We start from the raw sequence: 19,530 nt of genomic DNA on the forward strand, positions 1-19,530 counted from the left end.
TACACAGACACCAAGGGCAACCACTATCCTCTTTTCTAACTGAATAGATTATCTTTGCTTGTTTTTGCACTCCATACAAATGGAATCATACAGCATGAACTCTTTTGCCTCTGGCTTCTTTTGCTCATCATGATGTAGTATAATTCATCCATGTTGTTGTGTGTAGTTGTGGTTCATTCATTCTCATTGGAGAGTAGTATCACACTGCATGAATACACCATATTTATTCATTCATTCTACTAGGACATTTGCATAGAATCCAGTTGTTTCTGCTGAGTAGATACCTAGGATTGGAATTGCTAGGTCACAGCGTATGCATTTGTTCAGCTTTATGAGATAAGAGCAAACTATTTTCCAAGGTGGTTGTACCAATTTACACTCTCACCAGCTGTGTATGAGTGTTCTAGTTGCTCCAAATCCTTATCCAACACTTGATATTTTGTGTTTTCATTTTAGCAGTTCTGATGGCTAAAATATTTTATTGTGGTTTTAATGTATATTTCTTTGATGACTAAAGAAGTTGAGTACCTTGTAAAATGTTTATTGGTCTTTCAAATAATCTCTTTTATGAGATGCCTGTTCAATTATTTGCCTATTTTGCGATTGAACTTTTTCTTACTGATTTATAGACATTCTTTATGTATTCTGAGTGTGTGTCTATTTTATTTACATATTGAGAACATCTTTCACTCTGCGTCTTGGTCTTTTTTATTGTCTTATTGATGTCTTTTGATGAACAAGACTTTACAGTTGTTTAATAGTCCCAATTTATCACGTTTTTCCCCCTTCATAATTAGCGGGTTTTTGTCCTATTTAAGAAATCTTTGCCTATTCTAAGGTCATGAGCTATTCTATTATGTTTTCTTCTAGAAGCTTTATTCTTTTACTCCTGACTTTTAAAATGTCTGAGTTGAGAAAGTTGTGAAAATCAACATTTATCCAAATTGAAGAGCTTTTTTTGAGGAGCCAGTCACAGAGTATTGTGATATCAAATCTGAAGTGGTCGAACAAGCAGCTCTCTGCAGCAGGAATACTAGGGAAAACAATTACACAACTCCCACTCTACTACAGCAAAGTGTCTCTTACTAAGTAGGCCATGTCGCTAGCCAGTCAGAAATTGGTTTAATTGACAAAGGACTGGAAAAACAAAACAGGGTGAGATTTTCCATACTGGAAAAAAATTATCTGCAAATCATCTGACATCATCTTAAGTAGAAACTGAAATTCTTCACCTCTTATGCCTACAAATTATTGTCACAGAAATAGTTCATATCCTATCCTCCACTAATACCTCTGAAACTATGACCTTGCTCCATCATTTACCCCCTTCTCTTTCATTTTCAATTTTTGGTCTGCTTTTCATTTTCCCTTTCCACCTACATATTAGCTCAATCTCTCCAGTTCATCATACAGTGAAAACCCTCAAGGTTTGCCTCATAAACTCTTTTCCTTCACTGCCAAAGTTCACAAAAAGTCGTCACATTTGTTGTCTCTTTCTCACTTCCCATTTCTCCTTAACCACTTGTCCCATCTTGTCTATTGTTTCTACCAGTCTATTGCAGATTCTCAAAATTAGTGCGTCTACTTTTCACTTCTCCCGAGCCTTAACTCTTACGTTTCTTACTGTTAATGGTACAGCATCCTCTCAAGTACTCAGGTTGCCAATAACCATACCCCATGTCTGCAACACTTCAGCCATTTGGTCTCTCCCTTCCATTCCTCCTGCCACTTTCTACATGATTTTGCTACCTCTTACCTAGTTATTTTAATAGTCTCCTACTTGCCCTCCTTGCTCCTAGTGTGGCCTTATCCAAACTACCCTGTACAAAACTATAAGCTCAATCTTCTTAATCCAAAGTTCTAAGCTTATCCTGTCCCAGTTTGAAGATCTTTAATAGTTTTCTCCATTGTCTTTAATCCCACCACAAACTGGATCAAATTCATGCATTTCTACTCACCCATGAGAACTATTTCACTTCATGCTTTCTTCTGATTTTCCAATCTTTGTTGATGAAATTCTGGATTCTCCCCACTTCTGAATGTCTAAATTCTTCCCATTTTTCAAGATAAAGGCAACTTCTTAATAAATACCCTTTCCAATCTTCTCTATCTGGGAAACTCCTCTTTATCCTTTAAGACCCAGCTCAAACATCATTTCTTCCCCAGTCTCTGTACACTGAGTTAATCACTCTTGATCTCTACTTCCAAAGCACATTGAACATCCCACTTATAAAGCAGTCCCTACCACATAGTACCGCAATTATTCTTTCTGTGACTTTCTCCCTTACTAAGCTCTTAGCTCTCCCAGAACAAGTGTGATATAATTTAAATCTTGCATCCCTAGTGTCTAGCCTAATACCTTGCAGAGACACATCTATGATAAATGTCTATTGAATGATTGAGTGAACCCATTTTTTTTTAAAGTGAACGCATTTTTAAAAATGAATTAATTTTTTTGGCTGTGTTGGGTCTTCATTGTTGCGTGGGCTTTCTTCTCTAGTTGTGGAGAGCGAGAGCTACTCTTCACTGCAGTGCAGGGGTTTCTCACTGTGGTGGCTTCTCTTGTTGCGGAGCACAGGCTCTAGGCGCTCAGGCTATACCGGCTTAGTTGCTCTGCGGCATGTGGCATCTTCCTGGACCAGGGATTGAACCCATGTACCCTGCATTGGCAGGCGGATTCTTAACCACTGCGCCACCATGGAAGTCCCAGAGTGAACCCATTTTTGATCTTCTCCAGCTGTAATTTTTCCTTATTAAATCGCGATAGCATTTTTATCTGTATATCTTTTATATACTTAAAACATACATTACTTTGTAACTGTTATTTATGTAAATACCTTATATTCTCTAATAGATGGTTATCACCTAAGGGGCAGAGACTCTGCCTTGTCATATCTGAGGACCTCATGGAACCTAGTAAAAGGGATCCTTACATACCAATATCATTGACAAAACTAGGCTTGTCCTTTGATCAGGACATACTATGACACACCTCAAGAGCACAATGTTCCAAAACTAAACTGCTAGAGACAGGCCAAGGCAAGCTACTAAGAGACCTGGTTTCTGAAGACCTGGTTTCTTCAGGAACTGGTAGCACAGGTTTCTAGAAATAAGGTAAATATTACTGCTTGGGAAAGCTGCTCATTTGTTTCTTCATTAATTTGTAAACTACTTTGTGGATAAGAAGGGGGATGTGTTTAGAGCAGTTACTATATGCCAAGGATTTTCACATGCCTTATCTCTACATCACCATAACATTATGAGATGAGCATTATTATTTCTAAATTTACAAATAAGGAGATTTGAAGGCTGGTAGTATATGGGACTGTCAAGCACAAGCTCTTTCTCACTTCATCATGTAATATACTCAGAAGGTTTTTGGAGAAACCACTAGAGAAACACTTGAATCTAGGGTAGCATAACCTGCCAAGACCAAGGATCAGGCTTTTATGAAATTTTTATTGAGGAAATCCTTGAGGAACAAAAATAAACTTGCCAAGTTTTATTTTTTTAAATTGTGGTATAACTGACATACAATATTATATTAGCTTCAGGTGTGCAACATGAGTTGATATTTGTATGTACTGCAGAATGATACTAAAATAAATCTAGTTAACATCCATCACCATACATAGTTAAAGACTATTTTTTTCTTGTGGTAAGAACTTTTAAGATTTACTCTCTTGGCAACTTTCAAAATGCAATACAGTATTAACTATAGTTGCCACCCTGTGCATTACATCCCCATTACCTATTTATAACTGCAAGTTGTTTGACTCCCCTCATCCATTTTGCCTACCCTTTACTCCTTGCCTCTGACAACCACCAATCTGTTCTCTGTATCTGAGTTTTCTTTTTAAGACTCCACATATAGGAGAGATCACATGATATTTGTCTTTCTCTAAAAAGTTTTGTTTTTGTTGAAGTGTAGTTGATTTACAGTATTAGTTACAGATCTATCAGCATAGTGATTCAATATTTTTACAGATTATATTCCATTTAAAATTATTACAAGATATTGAATATAATTCCGTGCTATACAATATATCCTTGTTGCCTACCTAATTTATACATAGTAGTTTGTATCTCTTTATTCCATACCCCTAATTTCCCCCTTTCTCCTCCCCTTTCCCCTTTGGCAACCATTGGTTGGTTTTCTGTATTTGTGAGTCTGTTTCTGTTTTGCATATACATTCACTTGTATTACTTTTTTCCACATATAAGTGGAGTAATACATTATTTGTCTTTATCTGTCTGACATTTCACTAAGTGTAATACTCTCTAGGTCCATCCACATTGCTGCAAATGTCAGAATTTCATTCTTATTTTATGGCTGAGTAATGCTCCATTGTATATATATATATATATATATACACCACTTTTTCTTTATCCATTCATCTGTTGAGGGACACCTAGATGTTTCCATGTCTTGGCTATTGTAAATAATGCCACAATGAACATGAGGTTACATATATCTTTCCGAGTTAGTGTTTTCACTTTCTTTGGATAAATGCCCAGAAGTGGAATTGCTGGATCATATGGTAATTCTATTTTTAATTTTTTGAGGAACTTCCACACTGTTTTCGGTAGTGGCTGCACCAATTTACATTCCCACTAATAGTGCACAATAGTTACTTTTCTCTAAATCCTTGCGAACACTTGTTATTTGTTGTCTTTTGATAGTAGCCATTTTAACAGGTGTGAGGTGATATCTCGTGGTTTTGATTTGCATTTCCCTGATGATGAATGATGTTGAGCATTTTTTCATGTGCCTGCTGGCCATCTGTATGTCTTCTTTAGAAGGATGCCTATTCAGATTCTCTGCCCATTAAACAATTTTTTTTGCTATTGTGTAAGTTCTTTGTATATTTTAGATATTAACCCTTTATCAGATGATCTTCAAATATTTTCTCCCATTCAGTAGGCTGCCTTTTCCTTTTGTTGAGTTTCCTTTGCTGTACAAAAGCTTTTTAGTTTGGTGTAGTCCCATTTGCTTATTTTTGCTTTTGTTTCCCTCGTCTGAGGAGACATATCCAAAAAAATATTACTGAGAATGATGTCGAAGAGTGTACTGCCTGTGTTTTCTTCTAGGAGTTTTATGGTTTCAGGTCTTACATTTAAGTCTTTAACCTATTTTGAGTTTATTTTTGTATATGGTGTGGGAAAGTGGTCCAGTTTTCCCAAGACCATTTATTGAAGAGGAATCTTTTCCCCATTGTATATTCTTGCTTCCTTTGACATATATTAACTAACAAAATATGTCAATAAGTGTGGATTCATTTGGGGCTTTCTATTCTGTCCCATTAATCTATGTGTCTTGTTTTTGTGCCAGTACCATACTGTTTTGATTACTGTAGCTTTGTAGTATAGTTTGAAATCACAGAGTGTGAAATCTCCAGTTTCATTCTTCTTTCTCGAGATTACTTTGGCTATTTGCCAAGTTTTATCTTGAGCACCAGGGAAACACATGCTTCCCAGTAGTCTTAGGGCACTTACGGTTACAGCACTTTCCAGAAGGGACAGAGGAAAGATGGCAGTTATGGTTATGGGAAAAGGGAATGGAGGCTACAGGTTTTATAGCTGGGAATCAGAAACATTAAAATAGATTGGAAATGAAACGAAATTCAGTCTTGTGGAAACACATTGGAGGAGACACATTTGTATTTTAAGTATAGGTGTGTATGGCCCTAGAGGTTTGGTTCAGTTCAACTAACAATGATTGTGCTCGGCACTTTAACGGGCACTAGGAATACAAAGAAAGAGTTCCTGCTTTCAAGACACTGAAAGTCTGGCATAGGCAGTCTGTTGACAGAAATAGGAGACTGGGTACCAGGGGAGAGAGTCTTTTCTAAAACGTTTCTGAAAACCCAGAGTGATCCAGTCCCCAGAAGTAGGATGGAAGGGGAATCTGACTAACACAAGCAGGCTAAAGGTTTTCTCTGTTTACTTAACTCTGGGCTTGATGAGCAGTAATCTTATTCATCTAACACCTACATATGAGCAGCAGGATGTATATCACCCGCTGCTTAGGCCCTACCCAAAAGAATTATTAAGAAAGTAAACATAAATATGGCTTCACATAAGTACGTGAATGAATTACAGGCTTTATTGACTTTATGTTCAATGCTTAGAACAAGGATGAAAACTTCTACCTCTACTTCCAGTATCCCAATTGACAGCTATCCATAAAACCAAGCAGTGTGTCTGGCATTTTCCGTGAACACCCAATAAAATATTGAATAAATGAACAAAGTAGTTATGGGCCAAACACCATGTGCAGTGCTATAGAAAATACAGGGGAATACCTTCAAAGATGTAAACATTTATGAGAAAAAATTAAGACCCATGAAATCAGCAAATAAGGTATCAGTGAGTCAGTAAAAAGGGAGATCAGCATGGGCTAGAGTAGATAGCACTTACGAAGAAACCTAAGAGAAAAGCACTCAAGAGACCTGTATTCTAGTTCTGTAACAAATTAGCTATGCTATCTGATGAACATTTCCCTCTTATATTCTTTTTTTTTCCTCACTTTTAAGAGGAAGAAACTCATAGGTGATCTCTGAAGGCCTTCCCAACTCTTAATTTTTAAATTTCTATTTATAGTTGGGAAAGCATCTTTTTTTTTTTCTCTTTTAAAGGTAATACATTTAACTCACATGGTTCAAAAACAAAACAGTATCAAAAGGGGTACACTAAAAGGTCCTGCTCACACTACTGTCCCCATGGGCATATATCTATATCTTCTCTTTTTATTAAAAGGTAGTATGTATACTTTATGCACCTTACTTTTTAACTTAGTGATATATATATTTTTAGAAAATGTGAGTGTACTTTTTTTTTAATAACGTATTTATTTTGGCTGTGTTGGGTCTTCATTGCTGCCCGCGGGCTTTCTCTAGTTGCAGCGAGTTGGGGCTACTCTTTATTGCAGTGTGCAAGCTTCTAATTGCAGTGGCTTCTCTTGTTGTGGAGCACAGGCTCTAGGTGCACGGGTTTCAGTAGTTGTGGCTCGTGGGCTCTAGAGCACAGGCTCAGTAATTGTGGCACAAGGGCTTAGTTGCTCTGTGGCATGTGGGATCTTCCCAGCCCAGGGCTCGAATCCATGTCCCCTGTATTGGCAGGTGGATTCTTAACCACTGCACCACCAGGGAAGCCCTTAATGATATATTGTTTATATTATACTTTGTGCTTTTTTTTTCCCCTCTAGGTCCCTATCGATGGACATTTGATGCTACAGACTGAATGTGTCCTCCCAAAATTCTGTTGAAACCTAATCCCCAATGTATTGGTATTTGGAGGTGGCATGTTTGGGAGGTGTTTAGGTCATAAGGGTAGATTAGTGCCCTTACTTAGGCTTTATAATCTGAGCCTATAAACTTAGGCTCATCTCCCTTTATCGCTCTTCTTTGCCAAAATTTTCTGCCCATTTTTGCTTTATTTCTCCCATATGAGCTTTAGAATCAGCTTGGCTAGCTCCCCTCCTCCCATTTCCTTTGTTCCCCCCAGAACCTTATTAGTAGTTTTGACATGTTAAATAACATTGTTTTTATGATGTTAAATTTCTTAGCCAAGAACAAGGTAGTATGGTTTTCCATTTGTTTCTACTTCTGCGACCTTCAAGCTTGTTTTAAAGTTTTAACATAGAATTTGTATTTGTTCATGCTTGATAGATTTGGAGATGCAAAAGATTGGAGTGAATATATTTCTTGGAGGGAGAATACAGGCATATTTCATTTTATCAAAAAGCTTGAGCTTCACTTCATTGCACTTCACAAATACTGTGTTTTTTTACAAATTGAAGGTTTGTGGCATCAAACAAGTGCACTGGCGCCATTTCTGCAAGAGCATTTGCTCATTTCATGTTTCTGTGTCACATTCTGGTAATCCTGGTAATATTTCAAACTTTCATTATATTTGTTATGGTGATCTGTGATGTTACTACAACTCACTGCAGACACAGATGATGGTTAGCATTTTTTTTTAGCAATAAAGTATTTTTTTAATACAGTGTTTTTTAATTAAGATCTTTTTTTAGACATAATGATTGCACACTTAACAGACTACAGAACAGTGTAAACATAACTCAAAGGCACTGAGAAACCAAAAAATTCATGTGACTCACTTTATTGTGATATTCGCTTTATAGTGGTGGTCTGGAACCAAATCTGCAATATCTCCAAGGTATGCCTGTAATCTATGAGGCTGGTACAACCATTGGTAGTCTTTGGGACAGTAAAGAAACTAACTTGATAAGAAGAGAAAAAGGAAGTCAACAGTGCCTGCCATGTGCCAGGAACGATGCTAGGTGTTTTCACATCCTATCATCTTTGACTGCAGGTCTGCTCATACCCAGGGCTGGATAGGGCCTAGATACTCTGTAGGCTAATGCTCAGAGGAGTCTCAAGATGAAAACAATATGTGAAGAAAATCACAATGGTAGTCAGGCAGGGTAGTCTGGGGGCAGGAAGGAAAGGTTAAATTCAAAGAGGGCAACAAGACTCAGTCACCTTAAGGAAAAGTGATAAAGACTCATTTAGGGTGAAGTCCTTACTTGTGGAGATACAGGTAAAAACACAAGAGATTTCTTCCCAGGAGGACAAGCAATTTGGACTAAAGAATGAAGAAAGTTTGGCTTTGCAGACATCACCATCACCCAGCCACAGTCAACCCTGCTGTGTTCTTCAACATGACTGTCCACGGTGAGCCCTTGGACCACGTCTCTTTCAAGCTGTTTGCTGACAAAGTTGCAAAGACAGCAGAAAACTTTCATGCCCTGAACACTGGGGATAATGGACTTCGTTGTAAAGGTTCCTGCTTTCACAGAATTATTGTGGGTTTTATGTGCCAGGGTGGTGACTTCACAGGCCATAATGGCACTAGTGGCAAGTCCATGTGCGGGGTGAAATCTGATGATGAGAGTTTCATCCTGAAGCATATGGGTCCTAGTATCTTGTCCATGGGAAATGCTGGAGCCAACACAAACTGTTCCCAGTTTTTCACCTGCACTGCCAAGACAGAATGGTCGGATGGCAGACCTGTGGTCTTTGGCAAGGTAGAAGAGGGCATGAATATTGTGGAAGCTATGGAGTGCTTCAGTCCAGGAATGGCAGAACCACCAAGTAGCTCTTTAATGCTGACTACAGACAACTCCAATAAATTTGACTTGTGTTTTAACTTCCATACCATTCCTTCTATAGCTCAGGAGTGTACCCCACCACCTTCATCTGCTCACTCTATCCTATAATCTTTGTGCTGTCTGAAAATACTCAACATCTATTCATGTGCTGCAGCTCTTTGGGTTCTATATTTTCCTTATTCCCCTCCAAGTCTAGTTGGATTGCATAGTTAAGTTTATGATTATGAAATAAAAACTAAATGAGAAAAATGAAGATAAAGTTTTGAGTCTGGCCTATTTAGAAAGGTGGCACCTTGGTAAAGATAAAAAAATGGGAAGGCGAAAAGCAAAACAAGTTTCATTTGAAGAGTTTAAGGGGAAGAGCGAAACCTAAGTACCTTCTTCTAGATCCTGTACACATGCGTGCAGATGGCAGAAAGGCAGACAAATCAGTTTTTAGTACATGTGAAAAACTAAACATCTAAATTTAAATCAAGCTATGGGTTTCAGTGCTTTACTAAATAATACATTACTCCACCTATTGATTGCCTGCGGCCAGCGAAAGGTGGGTTAGCCAGGGGGAAAGGCGGCTCTCAGCTTTCCATCCTACTGAAAGCCTTCTCAGGAGGCTGGGCAGGGGCAGTTTTGAATTTATGCCCTTAAATAACCTGTAGGTATTCTCTTACTCTAACTTGAAACTCTCAATCTCTCATTTCTTAGTTTTCCAACTCTTTGGGCTCAAGCATCAAATCTTTTTTTTTTTTTAAAATAATCAAACATGCTATAGCTTCTCCAGTAATTCAGCATTCTTGCTTGGTCAAAGGACAGCTCTGTGGATAAAACTGGAGTTTGTGCTCTTATTAACTCTGTCATGTTAGGTTTCTCTGGCCTAGAGATGTGGAAATTCAGGGGCAGGGAAAGTACACCATGGAGCTGAAAGTCTATCCCACATGACCCACTCTGTAGGCTAGTCAGCATGGGGTTATTTTAAGCACAGGTAAATCTAGATTTGCCTAAGTATGGTGATTTTTATTTGGGGATGGGTGGGTGATGGAGAATAAAGGGAGTGTAAATATCCAGATTGCACATAAAGCCTTTCTTGGATTCAAGTCTTGCTTTAACCACAAGTGCTTATAAAATCTGGTATTTTCTCTCCACACACTTCAGGATGGGACTTTTGTTAAGCTGTGCCACACTATATATTAAGTATTCTTAAAGCTCCATTGTTACAACTGGCATGGAAGTAGTGGGTTGTCCCAAGTTCCCTTATATTGCAAACTTGGCATGTTCTTGGGAAGAGAAAGGAGAAAGCATTGAGTGACTGGACAGGCTGCTCAGTGTTTCTACCTTGCACTTAGTCCATTTCCTGAGCTGTGCTGCTGTTGCTTCTGAGGGTGGAATAGGGATATAGGCGGGAGGAGGAGAGAGGTAAGTGTGTTAGGACTAAGCACCACCATCCCCCACCAGCTTTACTGAGGTATAATTGATGCATAACATTAAGTTTAAGGCTCATAACATGATGATTTGATATAGGTTTATATTGCAAAATGTCTACTGCAATAAGTTTAGTTAACACACCTATCACCTTACACTCACCATTTTTTCTTGTATTTTTTTTTTGTGGTGAGAACTTTTAAGATCTATTCTCTTAGTAAGTTTCAACTATGCAATACAGTATTAACTATAGTCACTATTCTGTACATTAGATCGCCAGAACTTATCTAGCTTATAACTGAAGGCTGTACCCTTAGACACCTCCACCCATTCCTCCTTCTTTCATCACATCCCCTCCCCTTACTCTACGCCTGGCAACCACAAATCTACTGTTTCTAAGAGTCTGGTTTTTTTAGATTTCAAATATAAGTGAGATCATACAGAATTTGTCTTTCTCTGACTTACTTCACTTAGCATAATGCCCTCAAGGTTAGCATAAAGTCCTTAAGGTTGACCTCTTAATTTATGTTCTGAAAGTGAGATGAGAGTATCAGTTCAGTATCTTGAACAGTAACTGACGCAAATATATGTAATAATGGTCAAATGAATTCTTGCAGAACCAAAGGTTGGTGAGTTAGGTCTAGAATTTTATCAATTCATTGCTTCATGGTTTCCTTTAGGTGCAACAAACCTTTAACTCCTGCTTTGGGACTCTAGCGGCCCTAAGAGGAAAGGAGAGGACAAAGACCCCAGAAATCTTCCACATTTTCATATATGTTTGTCCACCTGTTGTGCCAAGCTTTCACTACTAAAAGGAAAACAGCATGGAGGAAAAGGTGGTCAGGTAGGTCTGAGAAGCAGCATGGTATGGTAGAAATAAAACATGAATTTTGGGAGACAGACCAAATGGGGGGAAGATTCCAATTATGCTATTTTCTACCTGTGTACTACTTATCCAGAGTTTACATTTCCCTCATTTGTAAAATGGGGATGACACCTACCTTTGCAGAGATTAAATGAGAAAAATCTACAGGAAAGCATCTAGTAGCTGCTAAATAAATACATGGTAAGTGAAGTCCAATTCATGTTCATGGCCAGCATTTAAATTTCCACGCCTAAGAAGACATTTAAGTTGAAGATTATATGTTAATTTCAGCAGGTAAAATTATGAGTCACTAGTTATACACAATGATAAATTACTTTAACAATTTTTTAGTACAGAAAATGTCAACATATACAGAAGTACAGAACAACACAAAGAACCCCCAAGTATCCGTCATTTAGCTTCTCCAATGATCATACCCTAGACCACTATTACTTCCTTGATACTGCCAACAATTTACACCCTGTTGCAACACCACATTCTTTTGAAACAAACCCCAGATATCATGTCTAAAAGACTCTGGATTAAAAAACTTAATCATAATACTATTATCATAACAAAACACCAAAGTTCAATAAAAGTAATGTTTTCTTGGTATGATCGAATATCCAATCAATCACCAGTGTGTACCACTACTTACAGCCCATCAAGTGAATGAGTTTAGGCCTGCATTTATATGCCTCTTATTCAAACTCAAGACACAGAAGGATTCCAAATTCTAAGCCACTCCTGAGATGCAAGTTAACATTTGGGTATATTAAATAAATGGAAGGATTCCCCAATAGTCACCTGCCATGCCTAAAGAGATAACAGTTTCCAAATTTTGCAGGAACTACACAGACAATATGTTGGTTGTACTTAATTTGACGAAAGACGTGACACTATTAATAATCATCACAATTTTTTTTGGATGGACCTTTATGAATCTGTGGAAAACTAAAAATACACTTAGTCAACTTCGGCTGCCATAACAAACTACCATAGAGTAGGTGGTTTAAACAACAGAAATTTATTCCTCACAGTTCTAGAGGCTGGGAAGTCCAAAACTAAGGTGCTGGCCATTTCAGTTCCTGGTAGGAAGCTCTATTCCAGGCTTGCAGATGGCCTCCTCACTGGGTCCTCACATGGCCTTTCCTCTGTGCTTCTGAGCTCCAGCTGGAAAAGATCTCTCTCATCCTCTTCTTATAAGGCCACAAACCCATTATAAGGGCCCCACTATCATGACCTAATTTAACCTCAATTATCTTACAAAGGCACCATCTCCAAATACTATCACATTAAGGGTTAGGAGTTATGAATATTTTGGGGGAAGAGGGGGAGACACAAACATTCAGTCCATAACAAGCCTACAAATTTGTAAAATGATTTAGAAGTGCCAACAGGACCTAATGTATAGAACAGGGAACTATATTCAATATCTTGTAATAACCTATAATGGAAACCTGACACATTGTAAATCAACTATACTTCAATTTAAAAAAATGTAACAAAAACAAAAAAAGTCTGAAAAGCCAGTAAGCTAGCATACCATATTGAACTCTGTTTTTTCCTCTGTAAATTACCTTGGCTCCAAGTAACTGAGATTATCATTCCTGGAAATCTTTCTTCACACTCTAACATAAACCCCAGAGCAGGTGGACCCCACAGCCTAACAGCTCTATTTCCTCCCTCCCTGTGCCACTTCAGCACTGAAGCAAAATTAAATAAAAATCATTTTCAGCTCCTATCATATCAGGGGAATTTTCCATGAAATGAGTAACTCCCTCTCTCTTACCAGGTTGATTCTCTGTAATTCAAACAAAGGCTGAAGGATCTTTTTAGATACTGCTAAGCTTGCAAATTTGCCACACACACACACACACACAAAAAGAGTAGGTGGAGCTGTTTGTATTCATTCTTGGCACTTTTCCAGGTTTTTGCTGGCTGCTTCCACTGCATAAGCAGCCATGTTTTTACTAGTCGTGGGTATGTAGCTGCAGGATCTGCAGCAAATAATTTGTGTCCTGAACAAACTGTGTAAACCAAATGTCATTTCCCCCAGTTTAACCAAATGATTCTGTTACTGGTCCTGAAAATATTAGGTAGGACTTGAAATAATCTACCCTTCAAAAGTTCACAGGGAAATATCCAAAAATTCGGTAATACTCTAGTCTATCAGCAATGCTGTGGAGAAACATTTGGTACATGGAGGGCAATATGGCAGTACCTATTAAAATTAAAAATACACATATGCCCTTTTGCAGAGTAATTCCAGTCTGGGAACTGAGATGAGACATGCTTAAATATACAAGAAAAGATGTGTGTACAACGATACCCATCCAAGCACTAATTAGAATATAAAAGATTAGAAACTCATGTTCTGGACTTCCCTGGTTGCGCAGTGGTTAAGAATCCACCTGCCAATGCAGGGACATGGCTTTGATCCCTGGTCCGGGAAGATGCCACATGCCATGGAGCAACTAAGCCCATGTGCCACAACTACTGAGCCTGCAGGCCACAACTACTGAAGCCTGTGCTCCTAGAGCCCGTGCTCCACAGTAAGAGAAGTCACTGCAATGAGAAGCCCACGTAATGCAACTAGAGAAAGCCTGTATGCAGCAGTGAAGACGTAACGCAGCCAAAAAAAAAAAGAAAAAAGAAAAAAGAAACTCATGTTCTTCAATTGGATAATGACTGGTTAAATAATCTGCAGGGGTAAGAAAAAAGGATGCATTTTATGCATTTATACGGAAAATCCCAAGATGCCTTAAGTGCAAAGTGCAGAATATTGTATACGGTATCCTCCCTTTTATATGAAAATGGGGAAAAATAACATGTAAAGGCATGAAAATAATTACACGTATAAGCATGAAGAAAAACTCTTGAAAAATACACAAGAAAGTAAGAGTAGAGGTTACCTTGCGGGTGGGAAATGTATAGATGGAAGACAGTGATGATGTTTAAAAAGTTTTTTGCACCTGTGGGTGGATTATCTATTTTAACAAATCTGGCTGGAGGCTGTAACCAACCAACAATTATTAACTGCCCACTGCCTTAAAACAGAAAGAAAGAAAATCAGGTTGCCCAAATGCAACCTTTACTCTGGGGTGTAAAATATAAGGTTGAGTGAAGTGGCTGTGTCTAACCAATTCCTGGAAATCAAAGTTCTCGGTGCTCCTAAGCGATTCTGAGATCAGTGACTATGCCAAAGAGTTTCACTTGCTTATTGGAGGTCTTCTCTAGAACTTGGAAAGAGGGAGTAGATAAAGACAGAAGACATCATGCTCCTGCAATCAAGTTAAAATTCCTCAACAGTCTGTTTTCCAAAAACGCACACATTATTCATCTGTAAATCTAAAAACACACAGTAAGAAACCAGTAATTGTATTGTGGCGGAACATTCTTTTACTTATTTTTAATGTTAAGATGCTATTCTAAGAGTAAATAGTTTTAGTAAACCTAGTAGGGAAAAGTCTTCCTTGTAGATACAGTGGATTACTCTAAATTTTGAGGAGATATTGCTGCTTTCCAAAAGGCAAGTGTTTATCACCAGCAAAATTATCTTTCATTCTAAGTTATAATGTCCATGGCTGGCAAAGCCATCTTGATCTTTTCCCTTAAAATTTCAGGTGACTGAAAATGCCCTGTGAACAGTGAACACTATTATATAACATTTCCGCGTTTTCCAATGTGAAGGACCCATACCATTGGTGATATGCGAGATGGTTCTTGGCAGTATGCGAACAAAGCAGCAAACAACAATGAATCACGTATGAGTTATTCCCGTTTCTTTCATGCTTTGGCATGATTTAACGCACTTGGCAAAAAAGTATCTAGCTAGGCTTTAATAACTGACTTTGTTTTCATTATACTAGTTTTCACAGTTACCACCTTGACTTTTTTCTTATTGCCAGAGGTCTAGAACACTAATGTTTGTCTGGATTAACCATGCTCACAGAAGCACAACAAATATGACAGTACAGGCACTGCTTTATGTTCCAGAAACCCTTGGTCGCAAATCACAAAAATCCAATGGTCTTTTCTCAGGGCATATCTTTCCTTGACTCAAATTCTCCCCATGGACTTAGATACTTGGCTCTACAGGCATGGTGTATTGCACCATACAAGCTGGAGTCAAGCTGGTTCTAAACGCTGGTTCTTTACCTTACTGTGAGTCTACAAAGTCAGTCTACCAAATGAAGCTCAACTGGCTACCCTGGAATTTGAGGGGAATAAACGAGATAACAAATAGAGAACAGCTGGCACACAGTTCAACTGGTGCTCAGTAAGTGCGGATTTCCTCTTTTTCCTTTACCTCTCTCCTTCTTTGTCCTCAGTACTGTTTTTCTATATTCTCTTCCAATGATTGTATTCATGCCCATGGCTTTAATTATTACCCTTATGTGGGTAATTTCTAATTTCTATCACCAATTCTGACACTTTTTTCAGAGTACCAAAACTTAGGTTCTAAATCTGTTTGAAAATTCCACCTTGATGTTCTGGCATGATCTTAAACTCAACACGTATAAAATAGAGTTTAAATAAAATCTTTCTCCAAATCATTTAGTTCATGCTATCACCATAACCTCCATCACTCAGACTCAAAATATCAATCATCCTAACTCCTTCCCCCTTTCCCATCACATCCAATTGAACATCAGTAAAAATTTTATATGACATTTTAATAGCTTACGAAGTGTTATAAACAAAACAAAAATGTATGTTTTATCAAACTCCCCTCAGCCCCAGGTGGGAAAAATGATATTAAGGCAAGTTAGGAGATACACCCAGGTCATTAGCTAGAGAGTGGTTAGTCTAGATGAAAAACCAGTTAAGTCCTGAACTTGGGACTCCTCACTCCAATTGCTATGCTCTTTCACCATCTCATACTGCTTCAAGTTTTGCAGCGTTTTTTTGCATCTGTCTCTCCTCTCCTTCACCACTGCCAACCCCAGAATTCAAGCCTGCCTTATCTTTCACATCCGTAACGCTTGGCTCAGTAAGGTAATAGTTGGTAGTCTGTATCCAGCATGGGATATTTTTTCTAACTTGTTAACTTCAGCAAAAATTTTAAAACCATGAAATATATAATACATATACTGAAAAGTCATCCACCTCAAAACTGACAGCTCAATGAATCACAAAGTGAACACCTATGCAACCCCCACTCACGTCAAGAAACAGAACGCTGCTAGCACCCCAGAAGCACCCCTACATACCCTCCCAAGCATTACTCCCCCACCCAAAGCTAATCATTTCCTTTCTTTTCTTCATAGATTTTACTACCTAAACCTGTATCCCTAAATCTAGTTTGGTTTCATGTGTTTTCTTGAACTGTGAATTTTCCAAAATGGCTATACCAATATACATTCCCACCAACAGTGTAGTTTCATTTGTTCCAATACTTGACATTTTGTTTTCCATTTTAGCCATTATTGTGGGTGTGCCACAGTATCTCATTGTGATGTCAATTTGCATTTCCCTAATGATTACAGAAGTCGAGCACCTTTACATGTCTATTGGCCATTTAGATATCCTCTTTTGTGAAGTGACTTTAAATCTTACCAATTTTTCTGTTGGGTTGTCTCTATTTCTTACTGATTTGTGGGAGTCTATAAATTCTGAATGGCAGCAAAACAGACATATTTCTATTGTAGAAATGAATGCATTTGTTGGATGCTATTAGAATACCACTAACTCCTCTTACTCTGCAGAACCCCAAATTCACTAATGACCCTCTGGGAGGTAATGCAGTCAACTTTGTGCATTCTCTCTAAACCAATGTAAAGTTATTGTGCCATGGAATCTGCTAGATACTTGGAATATAATGTCAAAAAAAGTGATTAGGGACAACAGCTTTGAAAAGAGACCTGTATTGGAATCCTGTCTCTAACATTTACCAGCTTGGTGACTTTACATAAGTTATTTAAACTGTTTTAGCCTCAGTATCCTCTTTGGAAAAATGAGGCTAATAATACCTATTTTAAGAGTTGTTATGAGGGTTAAATGAGACAATAATATGTAACAGGTTTTGCATAGTGGCTGGCAAACAGGAACATTTAATAAGTGGTAGCCATTATAAATTTGGTTATTTCCATGTAGCCTGCCATTTCGGTATAGTGGGAGAAACTGAGTAGATGTCCATTCCCCTCTTAGCCATTATAGTTCTCACTATAAAGTTAAAAAAAAAAAGGCACTGGGTTTAGATTAGTCTTCTGGGAACTTGGTCCTTCTGACTCCCTTCATCAGAGTGTCTCTAGAGCAGTGCTTCAAAAATAATCTGTGGTGGGCTTCCCTGGTGGCGCAGTGGTTGAGAGTCCCCCTGCCGATGCAGGGGACACGGGTTCGTGCCCCGGTCCGGGAAGATCCCACATGCCGCGGAGCGGCTGGGCCCGTGAGCCATGGCCGCTGAGGCTGCGCTCCACCACGGGAGAAGCCATAACAGTGAGAGGCCTGCGTACCGCAAAAACAAAAACAAAAGCAAAAATAATCTGTGGTGAAAGATCATAGACACTTCTATAAAATATAAAAATAAATTAACTAGAGAAGGGAAATAAAACAAAGGCATATACAAGATACAACAATACAAGCCCCCAATTTTTATTAGAACCATAAACATAAAATTAGTGTAACACTAATTGCTATAAAAGTTTCTAAATTCTTACTCTCGATTTCTGTAAATGCCTTGGACCAGTAACAAAGGGTTTAGAGACTGGAGGTGGCCTGTGGCCCATACTTTCGGTAGCACTGCTCTAGCACACTGACAAAAATCAGACTTCTGAATTTGAAGGGTTGAGGTAGGTCCTAGAATGTGGAGACTCTACTGAAGGGTTGCTCTTGGTCCTGAGTCATCAGTTGGTCGCCTACTGGACTTTTTCTAGCCTTAAGCACAACGCTGTGTCACTCCTCTGCTTAAAAACGACCCACTGTTCCCTCTGTCTTAAAGGGTAAGATCCCAATCCTTTAACATGGCATCAAAGGCCTTCCAGGCTGGTTCCACACAACTTTTTTGGTCTGATTTTCCACTATTCTTTATTCTAGTAGACCTGCACTGTCCAATATAGTAGCAACTAGCCACAAGTGGCCATGGAGCAGTTGAAATGTGGCTAATTTAGGAAGTAAAATTTTAATCTTAACTTTAATTTAAAATAAAAAATCTTATACATAATTCCATTACTGCAAAACTTTTGAAATATGTTTGGAATGATTCGAGTATGTGAATCTACTTTTTCAGCTGTAAATTTTATGAAATCAATTATCGTGGTATGCTATAAATGTAAAAAACAACCAGATTTTGAACACTTACTTGGTAATGAGAAAAAGAATGCAAAATATTTAATACTTTTAAATATTGATCACATATGAAATGATACTATTTTGGATATATCGGGTCAGATAAGATTTTTAAAATTTTTTTGTTTTCTTTCACTTTAATGTGGCTACTGTAAAATTACATATGTGGCTTGTATTATATTTACATTGGACAGTGTTGGCCTAGACAATCATGCCCCAAACCTAGGAATCACTCTTGATTTTTCCCTTTCCCTGTTTGATTCATTAGCAATATAGGTCGGGTCTAATCACAAAATATATCTTCAATGCATCCACTTTATCTCTACTGTTACTATCCATGTTACTCCATACCTTAAAACCCTTCAGTGGCTTCTAGAGCTCTGAAACTTACCAAGGCTGCAGACTTCATCTTCTACCATTCCTTTCTTTGCTCTCTAGACTTTAGCCACATTGCCTTTCTTGCTTTCTCACCAAAGATTTTGCCTTACTATTCCCTTTGGTCTTGAACACTGCCCTCAACTTATTCCCATTCAGGTCTTAGCTCAAAGAATACCTTCTCAGAGAGGCCACTTTCTTTTCTGGCTGTGCCACACGGCTTGCCAGATCTCAGTTCCCCAACCAGGGACTGAACCTGGGTCACAGCAGTGAAAGCCCAGAATCTTAACCACTAGGCCACCAGGAAACTCCCAGAGAGGCCATTTCTGAACAATCTTCAAAATTATGCCTGCTCTCTCTTCCCAGAGAAATGCTTCATCCAAATACCCTTTTATTCTCTTCATAAAGGATATTATGTGATATTACCTTTCCCCTTCTTTTATAAAACTTG

The 19,530-nt window shown here is 38.2% G+C and overlaps 1 protein-coding gene and 1 pseudogene across 1 annotated transcript in view; one reads left to right on the forward strand and one right to left on the reverse strand.

Moving 5' to 3' along the window:
• Nucleotides 1-19,530, reverse strand: part of USP8 (ubiquitin specific peptidase 8) — a 98,921-nt gene that overhangs the window by 77,964 nt on the left and 1,427 nt on the right. The gene's annotated exons all lie outside the window — the stretch shown is intronic.
• LOC112411025 (peptidyl-prolyl cis-trans isomerase A pseudogene) lies at nt 8,144-9,734 on the forward strand (annotated as a pseudogene).

The sequence above is a fragment of the Neophocaena asiaeorientalis genome, unplaced genomic scaffold, assembly GCF_003031525.2.
Source record: "Neophocaena asiaeorientalis asiaeorientalis breed wild unplaced genomic scaffold, Neophocaena_asiaeorientalis_V1.1 scaffold111, whole genome shotgun sequence".
In the NCBI taxonomy this organism is placed as follows: Eukaryota; Metazoa; Chordata; class Mammalia; order Artiodactyla; family Phocoenidae; genus Neophocaena; species Neophocaena asiaeorientalis.